Here is a 19821-nt window from a genome sequence, read left to right on the forward strand (position 1 = left end):
AATCTGTTCCTCTCATTTACTGTATCCAGAATCTTTTAAGCTTACTTATTGTTTTGTTTTGCACTTAACATCTCAAAGGACAAACCAGAAAATGTTTTGCACTAACCACAGTTTGTAGCAGCACTAGCTACAATAAAACTTCTGTAAACACTGCCTCATGGTTTATGCCCTCAGTATCACAATAATTGCAGGCCTTTGAAGAATCAGGTTTCAAAAGAGCAATCTTTACAAATGAGACACAGAGATAAGCAAGAGTAATAGGTGATTAGTTTTGTATCTTTACCTAGAAACGGACCATGACTTGTAATATATGATGCACAAAATACAAGCTGAGATTCTAATCCTGCAAATGTCAGAGGAATTTTGCAGGGGTACCGCTCCAATGCAGTGCTAAATGCACACAGGATACACTGAACCTGACTGTAATTGGTATCAGGTTAACAAGGGCTGGGGTAGCAAGCCCAAATTAAACAGGATTATCATAGGCTATTTTTTTCCTGGAAGTTTGATAAAATCTTATGCTACAAGTTTCATATAACAAAGGGCAATAAGCGGCCTTGCTTCTCTCTGTTATCTGCAAATGGATGGTAGCTTATGCTTCTCAGTGGAAATTTCTACTAGCAGTTTTCAGCAATGACTCTTGATCAGCATCTGCAGTAATTCTCTGTCAGCAGTCAGTGCCCAAAATTTGATACTGAACTGTCCTGACTGCAAAGTTGCACAGCAAGTTTCTCTCCAAAAGACTGACTAATCACTCGTGAACCCGAGTAAACTCCTGACATACCCGCAGTGGCTGTGAGCACCACAATTTACGTACTGCAGGACAAGCATCTGGTTTTTTGAAGTAGCCTCCCAATTGTTTTATTTGGGTCTCATTTATCTTGCCTCTTCACTTTCTTCATGACACTAATGATTTTAAAGAATATCCCCATGGTCCCTTCAGTCACTTCTTTTCCAAGCTACTTACTCTTTCACAAAAGCTCCTTCCTGCCCTTCATCATCTTTGACATTCTCCTCTGTAGCTCAGCAAATTTCAGTACTTCCTGAAACAGGAGAGGGGAGCAACATGGATTTGTAGTGGCATGATGGTGCTTTTTATTTCTTTTTTTAACTCCTTCCTAATAATTCCTAACCTGTCCTTTATTAGGCACATCTTGGCACAGAATTTATCTTTTCATTGGATTATACAAGCTGTATGATTTTTTTCCTGAGTAGAAAGTCAGTTCATGCTTTATTTTTGTGTACAGAAAATTAGCATTGCAATCCTTTCCATACATATTACACTGAAATTGGTCTGTACTGAACTTCATCTACAAACTTACACCCACACTTTCAAAATAAGATTTTTCTGCAGACTCTGTGGTTCAGCCTTTGGGATTTTCATGCTCCAAATGAGTTAATACAACCAGCAAACTTGTACCTATCCCTTTCTCCACCCCTTGAATGGCGTAGGCCCTGGGCAGACTTGGGGTGAGGTTCACTGAGCATACTGGCCACGACTACACAGCCCAAAGCAAACTGATCCCACCTTGAAACTGGCCCTGCTTTAGTAAGGACTGCATCAACCAGACAACAGATCAGCAATACCTTTAGAGAACACTAGGAGAGTCATGACACTCAACTCCCTGCCAACAAAAGTCAGGCCTAGCCTCTGTCACTGTTTCACACTTATACCCATGTTCACTAGTCCCATTCACTAACCCTTGGCAACCAACCAAACAAACAAAAATGCCCATCCTCGAGTTCTGAGTCTCCAAAGAAACCCTGAAAAACGGACAGCTCATTTGTTACATTCTATTTCTGGAGCACCAAAGCAGGCCTACTCAAGGAGTTACACACAAGAGGCAACACATCAGCAACTTTCCATTTCGGTTGTTTCAAAACTCTGCAACAAGTATCACCTCCTGCCTTCCACTTCATCTTCCCAATGGTTAGTTCTCACACTGTGTTTCACCGACGCTTCACTTTGGAAAACTCCCCGACATGTTCACTCCTTTAAAAAACAATCTCTTGCAAAAGAATCTCTTTAAAGTCTTTCTTGGTGAAGCAAGGCTCAGGGAATTTGTTGCACTCTTCCACTGACTGTATCTTCCTTGGGCACTCCTTGTACGCATGGATAACTTATCAGCAAGCTTCCTGGGTTTGATGAGCTGCAAAGAGTATATTCTAATTGTTCCCATGCCTTTAGCAGCATGACTCTTTGGCTTACCTAATTGTGTTTGACACATTTTTTTATGTTCTTTTCCACCTTTCCCATCTGAAGACAAAACCATAAGATTTGAAAGAGGTCTTTTTACTTACACTGAGCTGCTTTGCTTTGCTTGTCAGCCTGCTCAGCTTTTCTGGTATTTTTGACAGATGACATACAACTGCTTTGAGCCTTTACTATGAGTGTCTTTGAAGAAGCCCATGCCACTTGCAACTATTTTACACTTTTGGCTGCCTCTCACCATTTGATTAACTTCTTTCCTCGCTGTATGAAGAACTACTTCGGAAGAGTAAACACTGCCACAACAACTCTTGCCTTTGCAGCTCCTGAAACAACATTGAGTTGAAGAACATTATGACCAGTGTCATGCCAGAACTGGCTTGGATTTTGAATGCAAAATTCTGAACTTAATTCTTGCTGGCCTGTACCTTGTCCAGAGTTGTTTCCCTCAGTATATCTGTACAAGCTACACCCAGAAAGTAGGGTTTTTTGGCACCTGGACAAATTTCATGTTGGGCCGTGACATAATCTACACAGGGGCAACTGAGGCCTCTCACTAACAATCATATTTCCTACTTTGGAGTTTCTCTATGCTCCCTTAATATATGACAGCTACTGTCAACATCTAGGTTGGGCAGTCACATAGCCCTAATCTCTCTACTCTTCCTACACAGGCCTAGAACCTCAACACATGGGACCCTGTGTTACTTCCCCAAACAGTTATTTCCTCTTTAACAAAAAGTTTCCCACATTATGCATGTGCAAGATACTCAGCCTCTATGCATCCACAAAGTTTTTGATATCCCAAGTATTCTATCATGGAGATGTTTTAACACCATGAAGGTGATGCACTACTTCAAGAGAGAGAGTGTCATGGCAAACCTTACAATCCTTATCCATCAGTTTTTCCCCACTGTTTGGTTTTTAAACACATACTGTTATATATACGGTATATATAAGCACATGTTTTCATTGAAGGCATACATAACCTGGCTACAAATTCATTTACATAAAGCTTATTCTTCTACTGTAGACTCTATTCACTCAAAAAAAAAAAAATTATTTTCTCTTGAATCTCAGAACCATTTTTTCTTCATAATTTTCTCAACTGTGCATTAAAACTGCCCCTAACTCCACTTGTTCCCATACATTAAAGACCTTTTCTCAATGGAGAAAGGGGCCTTTAACCCCATCCTTCCTAATAGCCTGTATGTTACTTCTCATAACTCTTGGCTACCCATTTCCACACAGCATGGCCTGGGATGAACAGCTCTCCTCTAGAGACTGACTTGACAGCTCCTAAAATCTGTCACTTCTGTCATCAGCAAGTAACCGGGTAGCAGTGCTGACATATGTGCCAAACAATAATAGTGACTGCTCTACCTGCATCTGCCGTCCTGCTGGGAGCCCCGGCCTCAGGGAGGTAACACAGGGCTCAGCAGGCTGACACCCTGCCGGGCCTGTACCTCACTGAAGAGCTGCAGAGCAGCACATGAACTGATACTGTGCCTAAGGAGCTGGAGCTCTCACACCTTTCATCATGGTTTGCCAGCAAAAAGAAAGGGGCTCATGAAGGAACTCCCTGGCAGCATGCTACCAACAGGGCCAAAGAAGGACACCAATGCATCTGAAAGGGCTGGCAGCAAAGCAAGACTGTGCTTCAGACTGAGACCATCTGCCTCACAGATCAATCCTGCTACTTCTGTGTGGCTGTCTCTGTGTTGGGGTGAATTCAAATGTTGCTGCTCCGCTCTCTTCTTATGGTACTAACCCAGGCATTCTGCAAAGATTGTTAAGACTTAAATAAAATAACTGTAAACTTAAACATGTAGTATTTCATCTCCAGAAATGGAGGTTTTCATTTACAACTGCTCATACCTTCAAGGGAATGCTGTCTGCAAGACCTTAGCATGGTAAGGTGGGCTACAAATTACAGCCGTACACTCACCGGAAGGAAAGTCCTGCACTCCGGAATTCCTTTATCTCAGCTCTGTGTCTAAAGAATTAAGGTTAAGACACAGACTCTGCTGCTTAGGAGCTCACACTAATCAAAACGAGAGTTAAAGACCCAAGTACCTCTGGGAATCTGGGCCGAGGGATCCAACCCTTCAGGTACTTGCAAATTCGATCCCAGCCATCGCAAGGCGCTGGGAATTCGACCCGGCGTACTGCGCACAAAGGAAATCCTTGTTCCTAACTTCCCTCTGGGGTTAGCCGTGCAGCGCTCGGCTCCGCGGGCTGCCGTGGGGCAGGACAGCGCCCGCAAGGGCGGCCGTGCCCGCACGGGAGGCCGCTCCCGCAGGGGACCGAGCGGCTGCGCCACTTCCTTCTTCCGCCGCTCCCGCGGCCCCGGCCCGCCCCCGCGGCCCCGCCGCCTCTGTCCCTCCGCGCTGCCGCGGCTGCGGTGCCCTCAGAGGGGGAGCGGGGCTCGCCCGGCCCGGCGGGCGGCGGCGCTGAGGGCGGGGGGCGGCGGCCCCGCCCCGCCGCTTGTGTAACGGGCCCCGCGCGAGGCGGGCGGCCCCGCCCCTTCCCGCCCCCGGCCCGCGGGGGCAGCGCCCCCCCCGCACCGACCCCCGCCCGCGGCCCCTCCGCCCGCGCCGCCGCTCCCTCCGCTCCCCTCCCTTCCCTCCCTTCCCTTCCCTTCCTTATCGGAGACACCGCAGCCGCCAGCCCGCAACAAGTGCGGGGCCCCCCCGCCGGGCCCGGCCCGCGCCGCGGCCCTCCCGACCCAGCGCCCCCGCCTTTGTCTGAGCGCCCGAGCTCGCTCCGCACCCGGGAAGCGGCGCGGACCCCCGCCCGCCCCATCTCCGCCGCGGCCGCGTCCTCCCTTCCCCCCCGCCCCTTCTCAAATGTAGCGGCGGAATCGGGCTCGGCCCCGATCGCTGCAGCCCGACCTTTTGTTTTTAAAACCGATGCGCATCTGCCCCGGAGCCCCCGCTGCCCCGCACACGGAACGGCAGCAATGCGGAAAAATAAAATGAAAATTAAACACGAAGAAAAGCATAAATAGGGGGAAAAAAATAGAAAATAATTCAAAATTACCTTGCCGGCCCGTTTTCGCGGCCCTTATATAATCCCTCAAGGTTACCGCCGTTGCCAGGGGACACGAAATGGAAATGAAAACAGGCGCTGAATAATCGCGGGAGCAAAACTAAAAGTTCAGTGCCTCCGCCCGGGCGGAGAGAGGGCCAGATCGAAAGCAAAACAAGGAGAGGAAGCGGCGAGGCCGCCGGCGCTTGGAAATCCCCCCGCCTCTCCGCCGGGCCGGGCCGGCCGCGCAGGCGGCGGGGGCAGGGCTGCGGCGGCGGGCGCGGAAGCGCTGCGCCCGTCACCGCCGCGCCGGGGCACGGCACGGCACGGCACCGCACGGCACAGCGCCGGGGCACGGCACGGCACAGCACGGCACGGCACAGCGCCGGGGCACGGCACGGCACCGCACGGCACGGCACAGCGCCGGGGCACGGCACGGCACAGCACTGCACAGCGCCGGGGCACGGCACGGCACGGCGCTGCCCAGCGCCGGGGCACGGCACGGCACGGCGCTGCCCAGCGCCGGGGCACGGCACGGCCCGGGGCCCCGCCACCGACCCCCGCCCGGCACCGGCTCCCGCTGATCCCCGCCTCCCGCAGCACGCGCTGGGCCCGCAGGGCTGCAGCGAGAGCTGGAGCCGGCCCCGGGGAGCGAGGAGCGCTGTTCTGGGACGCACAAACGCAGCGCTCAGAGCAGGTTTTCACGGAGAGCAGAGAGGAATCCCTGCCGCTCAGCTCCACCAGCACGGACTGAATCGCTCCTTGCGTCTCTAGCCCCTCGGCTGAGGTGGGAGTCTTGGTTTCGGTCTGGCACACGCGCATGCTAGAGCTGTCATTGCCTTTGGAACAGTACCGTGTCGTAGTTCCACAAGGAGGACAATTACAGATCAGATCCTTTGAACCCAGCGAGGCTCAAGCGGCTGGCTTACTTCAAGAGAGAGCTCTTGGATTTCAACAGATTTTACAAACTGCCTTTAGTTGTGGAGTCAATGTAGAGACCAAAGCTTTCTACAGGATTTTGATAATCCCGATTCAAACTACAGTAAATAAAATCCAGTGAGGTTGCAATGCGCCCTTCCTAGCCCTAGCCATAAAAGAGAAAGGAAAAGAGCACGTGGAGGCTGGAGGAGATATAAAATGTAATAGTTTCAGAGGGCTGTATATGGGGACAGACAGTGTATACATCTCCCTCGCACACATATCTATCTATCTCTACATGTGCTGCATGCACATACATACATCTTGGGGTAGCCAGGGGGGCAGCTCCCTGTGCAGACACAGGATGCACGGCCGGCAGCGGTGGAGAAGTGCCGGGACACCGCGGGTTGTGCAAGGAGTGGCACAGGGGAGTGGTTAAGGAGCTCTCCAGCTGTACAGCAAATGGAGGGGAAGCTGTTCTCCAGGTGCTGTGGGCTCTGAGGATCCTTTGTGGCAGCTTCCCTGGACGTGCAGAGGACACTGAGCTAGCAGTGAGGTAGGGAGTCCCCCCTTGTGGGTGACGAGACCTCCTGACGTGAAAAAGCTTTCCTTGCACTGAGAACATAATCACAAAACAAATTAAGTTGGCAGAGACCATGGATGTCAGCAATCTACCCCCTCCAAAAAAACCACTGCGGCCCAGAAGATGGCTGTGGTCCAGTGAGGTAGGAAAGGTCAAGGAAGAGGTTTGGGAAGCAAGACATAGGGTGCCAGGCAGGACAGTAAAATCAAGCATCTCCTTCTAAACTTCTCTAGAAACATTCCCAGCAGTAAGGAGTGGTCCATGTTCATGTGGAGGGACACAGGCTTCCAGAGCAGCTGCACAAGAGAAGCAAGGAAGGTGCTACCCACATGGTTGATACTCCAGGTATTTCCAGAAGAGACTGATTTCCATGAAGCCACAGTGAAATGAGAATGAGGGATATGGAACACCTGGTTCAAACTGGCATTTTGACTGAATAGATGTGCAGGGAAAGGAAATATTCAGCAAGACATGGCAGTGACAGACCACAGCTTATGTAGGAGGGTCAGACTAGGCCGTGGCTATAGGGAAAGGGGCTATGAACTCCATGACAAAAGAAGAGCAAAATCAGCAAACTCCAATAACTAAAGCCAAACTTTCACAGACTGATGGTCCAACTAGGATAACTGTAGAGTATTAGTGCCCTCTGAGCAGGTTGGAGGTGGTTACTATGGCCAGGTTGGATAACAGAGGAGTAAAATGATTGAAAATGAGAAATTTCTAACCAGCTTGCTCCCACTCAGAAATAAGATCTAACAGCTGCAATAACTCATGGAAGAATTGTTTCAGCACTCAGAAACTGTCCCAAAGCTGGTGAAAGATGGCAGGATGAAACACAAAGAACAGAATGGGGAGGGCTGCAATGCCTCCTGAGGATTGCTCTGGCCCACATGCAACAGGAACAGCAAAGATCCAGAGAAAAGCAACAAACATAAAGAAAAATCTGGAGCCACCCTGATGTTAGAGTGATCCAAGGATTTAAGTGACAGAGATTATACAGGATGGAGAAGTGATAAACAACAGAAAACAGTCAGACCAGAGAGAATAATGAGTAAAGAGGAGTAGGGGTGGATTATTTGCTTTCTTTTCTAATATAAGAACTAGAGAGCATCAAGTGAAACTAGCAGGTGACCAATTTAAAGCAAACAGAAGGAGGTGAATCTTCATGCAGCAGTAATTAAACAGTAGGACATCCTCCTTTGAGGTGCCAGTAGTTCTCAGGGGATCCCAAAAAAGCACCTGTACACATTCACAGAACAAAAAAAAAACTCCACAAGGTCTATTGAATGTAAAGACACCAACTCTGCCTCAAACAACCCCCAAAGCCACACATTTCTAGGGGCTACAACCTCTTTGGTAACCTTCAAAAATTCCTGAATAGAAATGCCTGCAGATGGTTCAGGGCAGGAGTGCTACTCCAGTACCTCCCTCCAAGCAAAGAGTAGAGTGACTTGGGCTGGCTTTTGCAATACTCAGTAGCTGTTATTTTTTCTAGTATGTGCTTTTAATTTGTTTGCAGAATGAGCCAGCTGTGAAAAATACTGTAGCTTATGTATCAGTAAATATTGTGTAGAAAAAATAGCATAATTTTAATACTTTGATGTCTCATTCAGAGGACACTATTCACTAAGTGGCATTGCTATGGATTACATGAGTTGGTTTTGGTCAAAGGAAACAGTGAGCTTCCCTGAGAAGCACTGGCCAAGCCACTGGGCAGAATTTGCATTTCGCTCTTGCCTTTTCCTCCTACCACCTTCACCTGATCTCAGTGGAGCACATTCAAGGACCTTGATGCATTCTGTGCATTGACAAAGGCCTTTCCTTACACAGCTCCTAGCACCACAAATCAGAAGTTATACCAGAAGTTAAATCTTCTGTTGTGATTCTTTTTTTTAATGCTGAAAAGTAATGGGAATGGGCAGCTTTAGTTTTCTAAACTTAACTTTCAGCAGTGACTCATTCTCTCCAAAAAGAGACTTTAACCTCTTGTGACCTTATTGTTTCAGTGAGATATGGCAGCTTTAGAGAATTTAACCCAGAAGCATCACGTATCTACTGCCTTTCCTCTGCAGAACTGCCAAAGTTTGCAGCTTATTCTTTTAACCACCTTCTTTAGGGATCTGGCTACTAGAATTAGTTTCTTCCATTAGCATCCTGCCTTTTCTTCACAAATAAGTCCCTTTTTCTAGCCTGGAGTTCATTTCTGTGATAAAAAGCTTCAGACTGGGAATCCCTTAAGTTCCAGAAGGTAAATCAACATGCAATATGCCAGATATTTTGATGTGCATTTTTTTAGTTTGTTTTTGTTTGGTTTGGTTTGGTTGTTTTGTTTTGTAAGTTTAATAATGTTTTTGAAAAGTTAAATAACATTTATTACATCTTCCCTTTTGCTGCTTTTCTTGTGGGTTTTACCCTGTCTTTATGTGGAGCTGACTATACCGTCATTTTTGTTCTTAAAATCACTGTCACAGGCATTGGGACTATTGGTATGTAGAATTGGAGAAGGTGAATTTTCTCATGTATGTAGAATTGGAGAAGGTAAGCTGGGACTCAAGCTTACCTACCCACCTACAGCTGGCCTGTTTATTTTTCTGATACATTAAAGTGGGAAAGCTAACTTATGTTACAGGCCAGTATCAAGCAAATGAATCAATTGCAAGAGTCATATAATTCTTACTTTAATAGTATTACCCACATTTTTCTGAGTGCCTACACCCATTTTTAAACATGATGCACAGTAAAAATTATTTTCTATTTTAATTTGTTCTTAGAAAATCATTCTGATGCCAATGTAACCTTTTGCACTGATTATTTTTAGATACTAGATAGTAATGACACATTTCTTACTAAAAAAGCAAAAAATAAACAAAAAAACCATGAGATTTTTAGGGCTAAGAAGTTTAAGTATTTGCATATTACTGTAACACAAATAATCACTCAAAGTATGATGGAAAAGTGTGCAGTAAGCTTTTAAGAAGTTCTAATTAATTTGTCCTCTGATATCAGTTTCATTTGTTGGAGACTTGGTTGTTTGGGGGTTTTGTTTCATTTACTTTGTGTGTATACTGTTGTTAATAAAAGCCTTTGGTGTTTCTGCAGCATTCTAAAAGTATTTATGCTCATGTTAAAATTCACGGAAACTAAGTCTTGTTGCTAGAACCCTGGAGATACAGCTAGGTCTCTTACCCAGCCTCTGGAGGGAAAAAAATTAACTCACTTCAGTCCCAATTGAGCAAATAGGCCCTTAAATAAAAGGACATGAGCAATTCCTCTGGAGTACAGCGAGAGCCTCCACGCATCTGAAGTTAATGTGCACACAGGCGTGGGGATGGGGAGAGCCTCCCCCCTCCTTCTTGGCCTTCATTCAATCCAGGCTCCTTAACTCAACCTTTTTGTGGTGTTTCCCCCTTTTCCCTCCGCTCCAATGGCTGCAGGGAAGTGTGCAGGTGCTGCCAGGATACGGTTCCTGGCAGGCTCAGCCGTGTCCCCTGCAAGCTGAGCCCGGGCTGAGCCGTGGGCAGCAGGACTGAGCGCCGGCAGCACCGCCCGGGCTGCTCACACAGCACAGAGGGAACTCCCTGCATGCCTTTCGGGGCAAATCCATCCTGGGATACTTCCTTTGGTTTTTGGTTGGGCTGTGCCAGCAGGGACACCTACCTGTGAGAGTTTAACAGGGTGTCCAAACCAGTGAGCTAGAGCTTAACTAGTGTCTAAACTTCCCAGCTCTGTATTCCAGCTGTGCTGTTCTTCTGATTGCTAAAAAACGAGATGGTGGGAGTGTGGCTTTGTTTTTATTGATAATAATAATTTTATTGGCAATAATTACAGAAAACTGTTCCAGATGGAAAAATCTATTTGCTCAGACCAGATCTCTAAAGAGTATCTTCTCTAAACTGCAAAATAAAACTTTTCTGTTGCAATTCAAAGCCTCTTGTACTTTCAGGAAAGCCAAGTGTCTTCACAAAGGTGTTTTTTATCCAGCCCTTAGCAAATTCAGTCAGAAAGAGGCAAGAGATGAAACAATAACCTGTAACAGATATTATTCTACTAAGAAATTGTTATGCCTTCCCAATCATGTTGGTCTGGCTACAGTCAGGTGCTGCAGGAGGACAGGTAACTGGGAAGAGCCTGCCTCCAGAGCCCAAACCAAATACATGACATAGCAGAACACTATTGAGGACTATAGAGCCTGTTCATTTTTTTTGTCACTGCTTTTATTTGTCTGCAGTACTTCAGCCCATGGCTCTGCCAGCTCAGCTGCTGTACACAATTCACTTTATTTAATAGGAGAGAAGAAAAGGAACCAGGAATTTGCTTAACAGCACTGTGAGATGGTTTTGGTTACTCACATCTCTTGGCCCACACAGCAAAATTTAGGGAGGAAAGAAGTCCTTTAAAAACACATACAGCATGTTGACATTTCAGGGCTCGAGTGGAGTTTGGCAGAGAAAGCCTGGATGGGAGGCAGGCTGCTTCAGCAGATCACACCTGAAAGTGATCCTGCTTAGCCCTGCTGCTATAGAGTGTTTCACTGAAGTGGAAGCTTTTATGGCAATTTTTCCCAGTGAAACTGAGGTAGAATATAAAGAAAAGTGATATGTTGCCTATTGGCTTAACAAAGCAGAATGAATATGTTTCTTCAGGATAATAATCAGGTATTAGGAGCTTTGCTTCATGTCGTGTATGAACACATCCTTTGATTTATTAATTCAAAACTTATGTATAGTTAAAAATAGCTAAATTATCTTTATAGAGGGGAAAGACACTTTTCTCCTTTCACCTTCCTGTTTGTAGTGGATTTTCCCATTAAAAGAAGACTTTCCAGGGATATCAGTTGCAGAAATGTTCACCAGGCACATTGCCCTGTCAATCACTCTCCCAAGCAGATCTTCCTTATGTCCTGCCATGGTCTCATGGCTTTTTGGGGAGAAAAGTTCCACCCCATGATAGGGGTGTTTTCTTCCCCTACAAAACTGGAGGATGGGAGGACAAAGGGAGCCAACCCACCCAATGGATTTACCCCAGACTGTTCTGGGCATCCCCTGACATGGACAGGTTTGTCCATGTTTGCCCACTTGGACAAACCAGCATCCCAGCTCCCATCCCCACTTGTCATGGTCCGTGCCAGTGCTCCCCTTTGCTGGGCAGTGGGGGCTGTCAGGGACCATTGCCCATTCCAGAAGGAGAGGCAAGAGGTGCTGGGATGTGCCCACCTCACTGATCTCTCAGTGGTGAAGGAGGCATGGGGGTGTCAAAAGGGGGATCCTCCTCAGGAGGTTTCCTGCTGGCAAAACAGGAAATTCTCTGTGTGCCCCCCAGCTTGTCTGACCCTGCAGCAGCCTCTTAACTCTGGCAGCCTATTTAAATACAGCTCCAGCCTTTCCTTCTTGGGGCACTCTCCAGCTCATACTGCAACACCACCCAACATGACCACAAAAAGAGGCAAAAAAAGAGGGACCCAGTTACAAGCAGTTAATTTAAGGCTTTTTTATCTGAATTTAAAATGGTCACTACAAGTTACAAATCCGTTTCCAACTCACCATTCTCTTTAAAGCTTTGGCTCTTTTACCTTTCCTAATCAGTGCTTAATTATTAACAAAAGAGTAATTTTTGGATAACAAGTCCTGTCTGCTGACTGCCTTCATGTATGTGGCCTGGCAACACCAATCTCCAGAGTGCTTCTCCATACCCACTGCACATCCAGCTGAGCATCCTCTCAAAGCAAGAGCAGATGTAGCATCTTTTGGATGTACTGTACTAGCTGAAGCTGAGCTCCTCTGCTGTACCTTCAGTGCTGCCTTGTCGAGTCCAGCAAGTTAATTTTCTGAAAGGCAGCAGCTGGCCCTGCTGAGCTGTTTCTGGAGTGCAGCTCTTCCATGACTCATGTCTCCTGCAGCCCATCTTGCTGCACTTCTTTTTTGACAAGTCATTTCTGCCACTCTGGCCGTTGCCCTGCTCTCAGGTTTGCTAAGCCACACAACTGAGGCTTTCAGAAGTGAGTGGATAATTAGTGTCAGGGTCTGAATAAGAAACCGTTCATGGCACAGTAAAAGCTGACATAAATTTAAAGTAATCTATTCCCAGAATCTTCCATTGCTACTGGTATCTTGATAGGGTTACAGGGGCATTATGTGGCATATTTTTGAGAAATCTGCCTTGAGTTCTGCAGAGAACTGCTGTAATGCAGCTGGGAAAATGCTGAGTTGGTATCCGAGCGCAAGGGATCTCAAAACCATGGACAGGGCTGCTTTATCACTTTAAAAGAAAGAAGTCGTGGGAGGGGAGGGTGGAGGAAAACTCCTGGCTATTAATAGAGAACATGAGTAGGAGCTTTATTTTGAAAGGCTTCTTTAATTAGTGACATGCAATGCAGAAGCAAGGCTCGTGATGCACTCTACCTGCTGAATTCCCAAGCGCAGATCAGAGAGAGGCAGACAGATAAAAGACCATTGCCATGCAGGGGAGTTTTGAATAGGCCAAGCTAAAATGCCCAAATTAAAAAATAACCAGGACATCAATCAACCTTGATCTTCAGAGGGGCTGTCTCTTAAGGTAGGCTACTGGAGTCAGTACCAGCTCAGTCTCAGGAAATTTAAGCTACCTTCCCCGTCTTACCTGTCTGCTGTGAGTTTTCCTCATCACCTTTATTTCTCTCAGACCTGCATGATAAGCTCCCAGAGATAACAGCCGTCTCTTCTTACTCAGTGTTGCAGTGTCTTATACAAAAGTGCCTCTGTCTCAGGAACCCTCCTCTGGTGCAGTGCTAAAAGAAATAATATTGCTTTGTATGGTGGTTCTCCAGTAGCACAGTTAATTTGTGCTTGTGTTTTTAGAATTTCAAATAAATCAACAACAATCATAAGCAACAATTTAGGCAATTTAAATCTAGGAGAAGGGTTGCTTCCTTAGCTCTGTAAGTCATGGCATGACTCCTGGACCCATGAACCCAACTTGATTTTAGTAGTACATTATGATAGTGGGACTGTTTTGAAAAACATTACTCAGGTGCTTGTGGCCACTATTTGCACCTTGCTTTCAGTAATTACATGTGGGGTGGCAAATCCTCCTTCTAATGAAAGGAGTACTCCACAGGTATGTATGTTATGATGCTCATAAGCAGTAACCAACCCTGCAGGAAAGTTTTAGTGTGCACATACCAAAAGGAGAGGGAAGAGTGAACAGTCACCAGGCTGAGGCAGAGTTCCTTCTTTCACAGTAAGGTAGTTCCATGGGAATGCTGACTCACCTGCTCCCTGTATAATAGAGGTGGAGAAAAAAAAGCAATTATGTATGATTTCACCACCTTTCTTTTCCTCCTGCACTGCCATTTCACTTGTGGAGTGGATCTGGCTAAAGAGTCAAGAGTTCTCTGTATGGAAAAGCCTTATAAAATATACCTTGGGCTGGATTCATAGAAGTCTGATATGCAGGTGTTAATAGTTCCCAATCAGCCTCAAAGAAAGGGTAGTGTTTCACTGCTTGGCAAGCCAAATATTAATGTAGGTAAACCTGTTGCAAATAGTTTGTGGAATAGTTACAGAGTTACTTTACACAAAAGCTGTTAGAAGATCTGCTGGTAGTGTTTGTGCAGACTTCCCCACTCTTTTCCAACTGAACTGCATATTTAAGGTTTTCATCACATTCTCTCCCCTTTCTTCCCAACCTGGTGAATCTTGTTCTTCTTCTTCAAACAAAAACATTTCAGCTCATCTGCAAGTACTTGCTCACCTGCTGGTACTGGTTCATCACCAGTTGTCCAAAGCAGTGTGACTTTTAGCACCTGATACTCTCAGCAGCAGCATTTAACTTCACCAGTTGAGAAGTCACAGCCTGTCCAGCCAATGACTTCTCTCCCTTGGCCAGAGCCAAATACCAATGCATTACATGGTTTCATGTGCAAAAGGGAGGAGACATGGAAGATAGCTCTGAGAAGAGCATCACTACATGGCCTATCATCACATCTGATTACTCATGTCAAGATCTTCAGCTATACTGTTGCTTTCCTGTCCCTCAACTTGACAGCACAGCTGAACTATAACACCAACCAGAGCCCATCAAGATACACTATTGTTTTTTCTCCTTAAATCACAGGGTCTGGATTCATAGAGTCAATAGAATGGCTTGGGTTGGAAGGGACCTTAAAGATCATCTAGTTCCAACACACTTGCCATGGGCAGGGACACCTTTCATTAGACCAGATTGCTCAGAGCCTTATACAATCTGGCCTCAAACACTTCCAGGGATGGAGCATGCACAGTTGCTTAGGGCAACCCATTCCAGTGCCTCACCACCCTCACTGTAAAGAATCTCTTCATACCATCTAATCTAAACCCGCCCTTTTTCAGTCTGAAGCCATTCCTTCTTGTCCTGTCACTACAAGTTCCTGTAAAAAGCCTCTCTCCACCTGTCCTGTGGGTCCCCTTCAGGTACTGGAAGGCCTCGGATAGGTCACCCCGAGCCTTCTCTTCTCCAGGTTGAACAACCCAAATTCTCTGAGCATTTCCTCATAGGAGAAGTGTTCCATCCCTCTAAACATCCTGGCATCTCTCTTACAGATTCACTCCAACAGGTCCATGTCCTTCCTGTGCTGAGGATCCCAGAGCTGGACTCAATACTCCATGTGGGGATGTCTCCAGAGTGGAATAGAGGGGCAGAACTGACCTCTTGGCCACACTGCTTTTGATGCAGTAGCTGTGATAGCCCTGATGAGCTGAAGACATGAGGAAGGTAAAAAGAGACAGGTTGCTCAAAATGCCCCTTTGTCCCTTTTGTTCATGGTTCTGGTGAAAACATGGTTTCCCCCTAAAGAGCACTGGCTCCCAGGGCTCTTCAGATCCTCATCTCCCACTTTGTGCCAGAACTTCAATGCTGTTGCTCTCACACTAAGGCTGGTTATTTTATCAGCTTCAAGGAAATGCAGAAAGGACAAAACCCACAGGGCTTGGAGGGCCCACTGAGTGTCCATTATCACAGGGCTGCTGTCCACCTGCCTTTGTTATTCCATGATTGTGGAAAACTGGGAATAGTGGATGCACAGCCCCCCAAGCAACCTGACCCAGCATGGCTGCCTGGATTTTACCAGGCCAAAGCCAGCTAATCCCCTCTGGAAGTTAAATTTCTTTAAGACAGCAGGGCTCGATGCACTGCCAGGTACCACAGCAGCAAGTGGGGGCACTCAGGTAAGACCTCAGGTAAGGCCTCTCCTCGCTGCCCAACACTGTGCCTTTGAGGCTGGCAGGGCTGCCTGTGCCTTAAAATGCCTTTTCTCCCAGCCCCCACCCAGGATCTTGCTTTATCTCATTAGATCCGAGTTTCAGTTTTCCCATTTCCCAACCGAAATCCCCACGGGACCTCAGTGAGCTGAGTTGCAGAGTTTGGCTGTGGCTGTGCTACTGTCTCCCATATATGCCTCCAAGATGTGGAGCAAAACCAGCCTGGAAATGGGTGGCACCTGCAATGCTGTTGACTTATGCCTGCAATCAGTGTTTGGAGTGTTTTGCAATATTTTTCAAGATGGCAAAACAAATGACCCTCTGTTTTAGAAAGGAGGTAAATTATGAACTCCCTACAGATATCTTATCTCTTGCAGTTATGGAGTGATCAGGACACAGTAGAAAAAAGAAGCCTGAAGCAGAGGAAACTTGCCTCTGTATTTTTACACTTTTTCAGCTCTTTGAGTTGCAGAGGTTCGTGGCATTTTGCTCCAATCTTTTGCAGGGCCCTTGCCCAGAAATATCTTGTTGCTCATTGCCACATCTACACATACATCCATGCTGGAATCTCGTTTCCCACCTTAAGTGTGATACCACCATGATTTTGGGTTTTTTTTCCTTGGTATCATGATTCAGCTGCAGGTGTGATTCTAAGGGACATGGCTTACTCAAATCCAGAGTAAGGCCAATGAGTGAACTGGCTCCCAGCAAATTTCCCCAAAGCTTCATACTTGTAACCTAAATGCAAGATAGTGGCAAGTTTAGTGGGGTAATTATTAGTCCTGTGAAATGTAGATTCTTTTAAAATCACCTCCACCATCAAAATGAAGGAATAGTAAAAGCTCACAATGTCTTTGCACTGCTTTCGTTCTGCTCAGCTGCACACAGGTTTCAACACCCTGTTAGTCTCTGGGCCACTGTAGGTGCCTGTGATGGTCAGTGCAAGAACAAATCACCCTCAGTTGCTGCCACTCACCTTCTCCCTGGTGAAGAAACATACATAAGAGTCCTTTGCCACAGCCACAGGCACCCAAAAAACCCTGATGAGACCTCACCCCTTCATATGTGTGCCATGAAAGGAACATAAACAGGAAGCAAAAGCCACAGGAAATTTGACAACTGAAGTTTCTCTGTTCTTAGAGTTTGGGTTTTTTCTAGTTCTATTGCTATGTCTTATGTCAGTAAAGAGTGTTTGCTTTCTCACTAGACCTTGGGTAAGAAACATACCCGAGGTATTATCCCTTTAGGTTATGGATTGCTTTTTGCTCTGCCTCCTGTAGTGTTACAACCTGGTAATAAGAAGCTCTAAAGATTCACACCAGGGGATGCTGAAACCCAGCCACAGGGACACAGCTTCAGCCAGAACTTGTGAAGACTGTATCAATGGGAATATTGCATTGATTTAAATGGGCTTGTAGAGCTTGGCACCTGTGAATGTTGCTGCTGTCACTTGTGCATGCACTCACTGTCAGTAATAAGACAGCCTTCAGTTGCAGGCTTGTTTCATTCACTAGGACAAGGCTGATAACTACTATTTTGTTTTGAAGTAAGGGAGAAAACGTATGTGCTTTGTAGCATCTCTCAGAGCACTCTTTTTAACATCTTCACAACACTCTGCTTCTCTCAGCAAAATTCTCCAAACTATGAATCTCATAGATGAGCTGTTTTACTCTCAAATACTCCCAACTTTCAGCAGTGAATGAGGAACACTCCATACCTTTCTCCTCCTTCAGTCCTGACCCACCTTTCCTCAGGGATTTCTTCATTCACAGACACAAACTCCATTCCCTCCCATGTGCTGCTGATCCATGATCCTGTCAAACTGAAGCCCAGGCTGTCCTCAGAGGCAGGACAGAGTGAAAGCTGAAGCTTCCAGGTCAGTCTGTCCTGAATAATCTCTCTCTATCGGTCTGCCTGCACCGTGAGCTGGCAGGGAAACAGCACAGGGAGACCTCAGCCCCTTTCCAAAGGTGGGAGCAGCCCTTCATGGGCACCAGCAGAGCTCACCTTCCTTACACACTTGCCTGCAGAGGATCCGTGAGCGGCGTTTGCAGGGCATCCTGGCAGCTACATCTCTTGCTCAAGAGCTCCACATCCCGGCTGCCGCCAGCGCAGTGGTTTTCCCACGGACAACTTTCTGGAGGTGGCTGTGCTGGTGGCTTTCCCAGCCCATGGCTGGTCATTGCTCTATTCCTCTTGCTTCTCTCTGCTGCTTCATTGTTCTCTTCCCAGCACAGCTTTTTGACACAGCTTGCTTGTCTGTTTTCAAGGCCTTTCCTGGACCCCACACCCACCAAAGCCATCCTTTCCCCACTGCCCAGCAGGTGCTCCTCCACTTTCTTCCCAGCTGCCACTCCCATTTGGAAGATGTTCTAGAGCAGAATCCTGCAAATCTCCTGGCATCTCTCTGGTCACTCCTTAAAATTCCGCTATACCTTAGAAAAACCCACAGTAGGTCTCTTTCTACACTGTCTGGCATAATTTCCTTGCATCCTTTTCTGGAGGTGCACTGGTCCTATCTGCTGTTTCCTTTGCTTGTGAAGTCACAGAATTATTTAGGGTGGAACAACTTTTAAGATAATCAAGACCAATTCTTGACTGATTACCAGCTTGTCAACTAGATCACATCACTAAACACCATGTTCAATCTTGTCTCAAACATCCCCAGGGATGATGACTCCAAAGTTGAGGAGTTTGAGTTGGATGACTCCAAAGTTTGAGGCTGCAAAGTCTGGCTTTCCAGGGAGCTTTCCAGGGAGCTTTCCTCAACTCCCTGAAATGCACAGGTCTAGCACCCGCTACTACTCAAACTCCTGGCTGATAGAACCAGCTGCCCCTGGGTACATTTTGTGCCCATCTCACAGGGATGGGCATGACTCTCAGCTAGAGCAGGTGCCTCAAGCTGCTGGTCACTCACAGCTTGCACTTCTCCTTCCCTATCTCCTTTTCCCTCTCTTTCTGCCAAGTTCCATTAAATGCTTCCACTTGAACACAATTAGCACTGATGGTTTACCTGGAGGCTTTTACTTCCTATATTTAGGGCATTCCATTACTTTCAAGTTATGCTGGTTTAGTCTTTTTTATTGTAGGTTATTGTTGTGTTTTAACTCTGAGGTAAGCCTAGCCCATGCCTGGACTGGGGTCCCTCATAGTGACTGTCCTCCCTCCTTCCTAATTTTCTCTGCTCCCTGCCTGTTCCCCCTTGTCCCTCACCCCCAGTTTTGTAAGCCAGGCTGCTTCCTCTTTCCCCTTCTCCCTGGGATCATTTTTTTGAGTATTTTTTCAGCACTTCCCTTTTTCAGACTTGCTGTGCAGCCATAGATGACAGAGACTCAGCATCTTTAGCAGACACTGGAGTAACACTCTGCTCCAGCTGCCTGTGCGGCAGCACATTTTAATCTCATCAACAACTGCACAAACTATTTATAATCAACTCTCTGATTACATTCCTGAGGTCAACATCCAAGTTAAAAGACTCAGTGTAGCTGATGCACTGCTGCAAAGCCTCTTCCCTCCCAGAGGTTTCCAGAGCTGCTGGTCAGTAGTTCAAGGCTGCAGTCAGAGGTGCCACCTTCTGACCTCCTGAGCAGGTCTCCCACCTCGCTGCTGCCCTTCTTGCTTCCCCTGCCCTCTTCCCTGCCTCTCACAGTGGTGCCTTTGGGAAAAGCTGATCAAAACCTGCCTATGTTGACATGGCCCAGCAGGAAATGCCTGCATTCCATACTCCCCAGCAGGGTCTGCCCAGCTCTGAGCCCTGAGGGGACACTGCCCTTGCAGCACCCAGCTGGTGACACAGATTCCAGTCGCTTGCCCTGCTGCTGTCCCTCCCTCTCTCAGGCTGTTGTTCTGTCATCACCACAGAGCCAGGT

The 19821-nt window shown here is 46.8% G+C and overlaps 1 protein-coding gene and 1 long non-coding RNA gene across 14 annotated transcripts in view; both read right to left on the minus strand.

Moving 5' to 3' along the window:
- The window catches only part of IRF2 (interferon regulatory factor 2), a 39861-nt gene extending 34316 nt beyond the window's left edge, over positions 1-5545 (minus strand). For 2 of the 13 annotated variants that reach the window (XM_064417869.1, XM_064417862.1), the window contains exon 1: positions 2302-2444. The gene's annotated coding sequence lies outside the window, so the exon portion shown is untranslated. The other 11 variants (XM_064417863.1, XM_064417857.1, XM_064417868.1 and 8 more) reach the window with 11 other exon arrangements.
- Positions 5546-12599: 7054 nt separating this feature from the next.
- Positions 12600-13994, minus strand: LOC135300003 (uncharacterized). The gene is made up of 3 exons (XR_010361861.1): positions 13898-13994; positions 13356-13503; positions 12600-12726 (listed from the first exon to the last, which is right to left on the minus strand). It is a non-coding gene; the product is annotated as an uncharacterized LOC135300003 (long non-coding RNA).
- Positions 13995-19821: the final 5827 nt, after the last annotated feature.

The sequence above is a fragment of the Passer domesticus genome, chromosome 4 (genome assembly GCF_036417665.1).
Source record: "Passer domesticus isolate bPasDom1 chromosome 4, bPasDom1.hap1, whole genome shotgun sequence".
In the NCBI taxonomy this organism is placed as follows: domain Eukaryota; kingdom Metazoa; phylum Chordata; class Aves; order Passeriformes; family Passeridae; genus Passer; species Passer domesticus.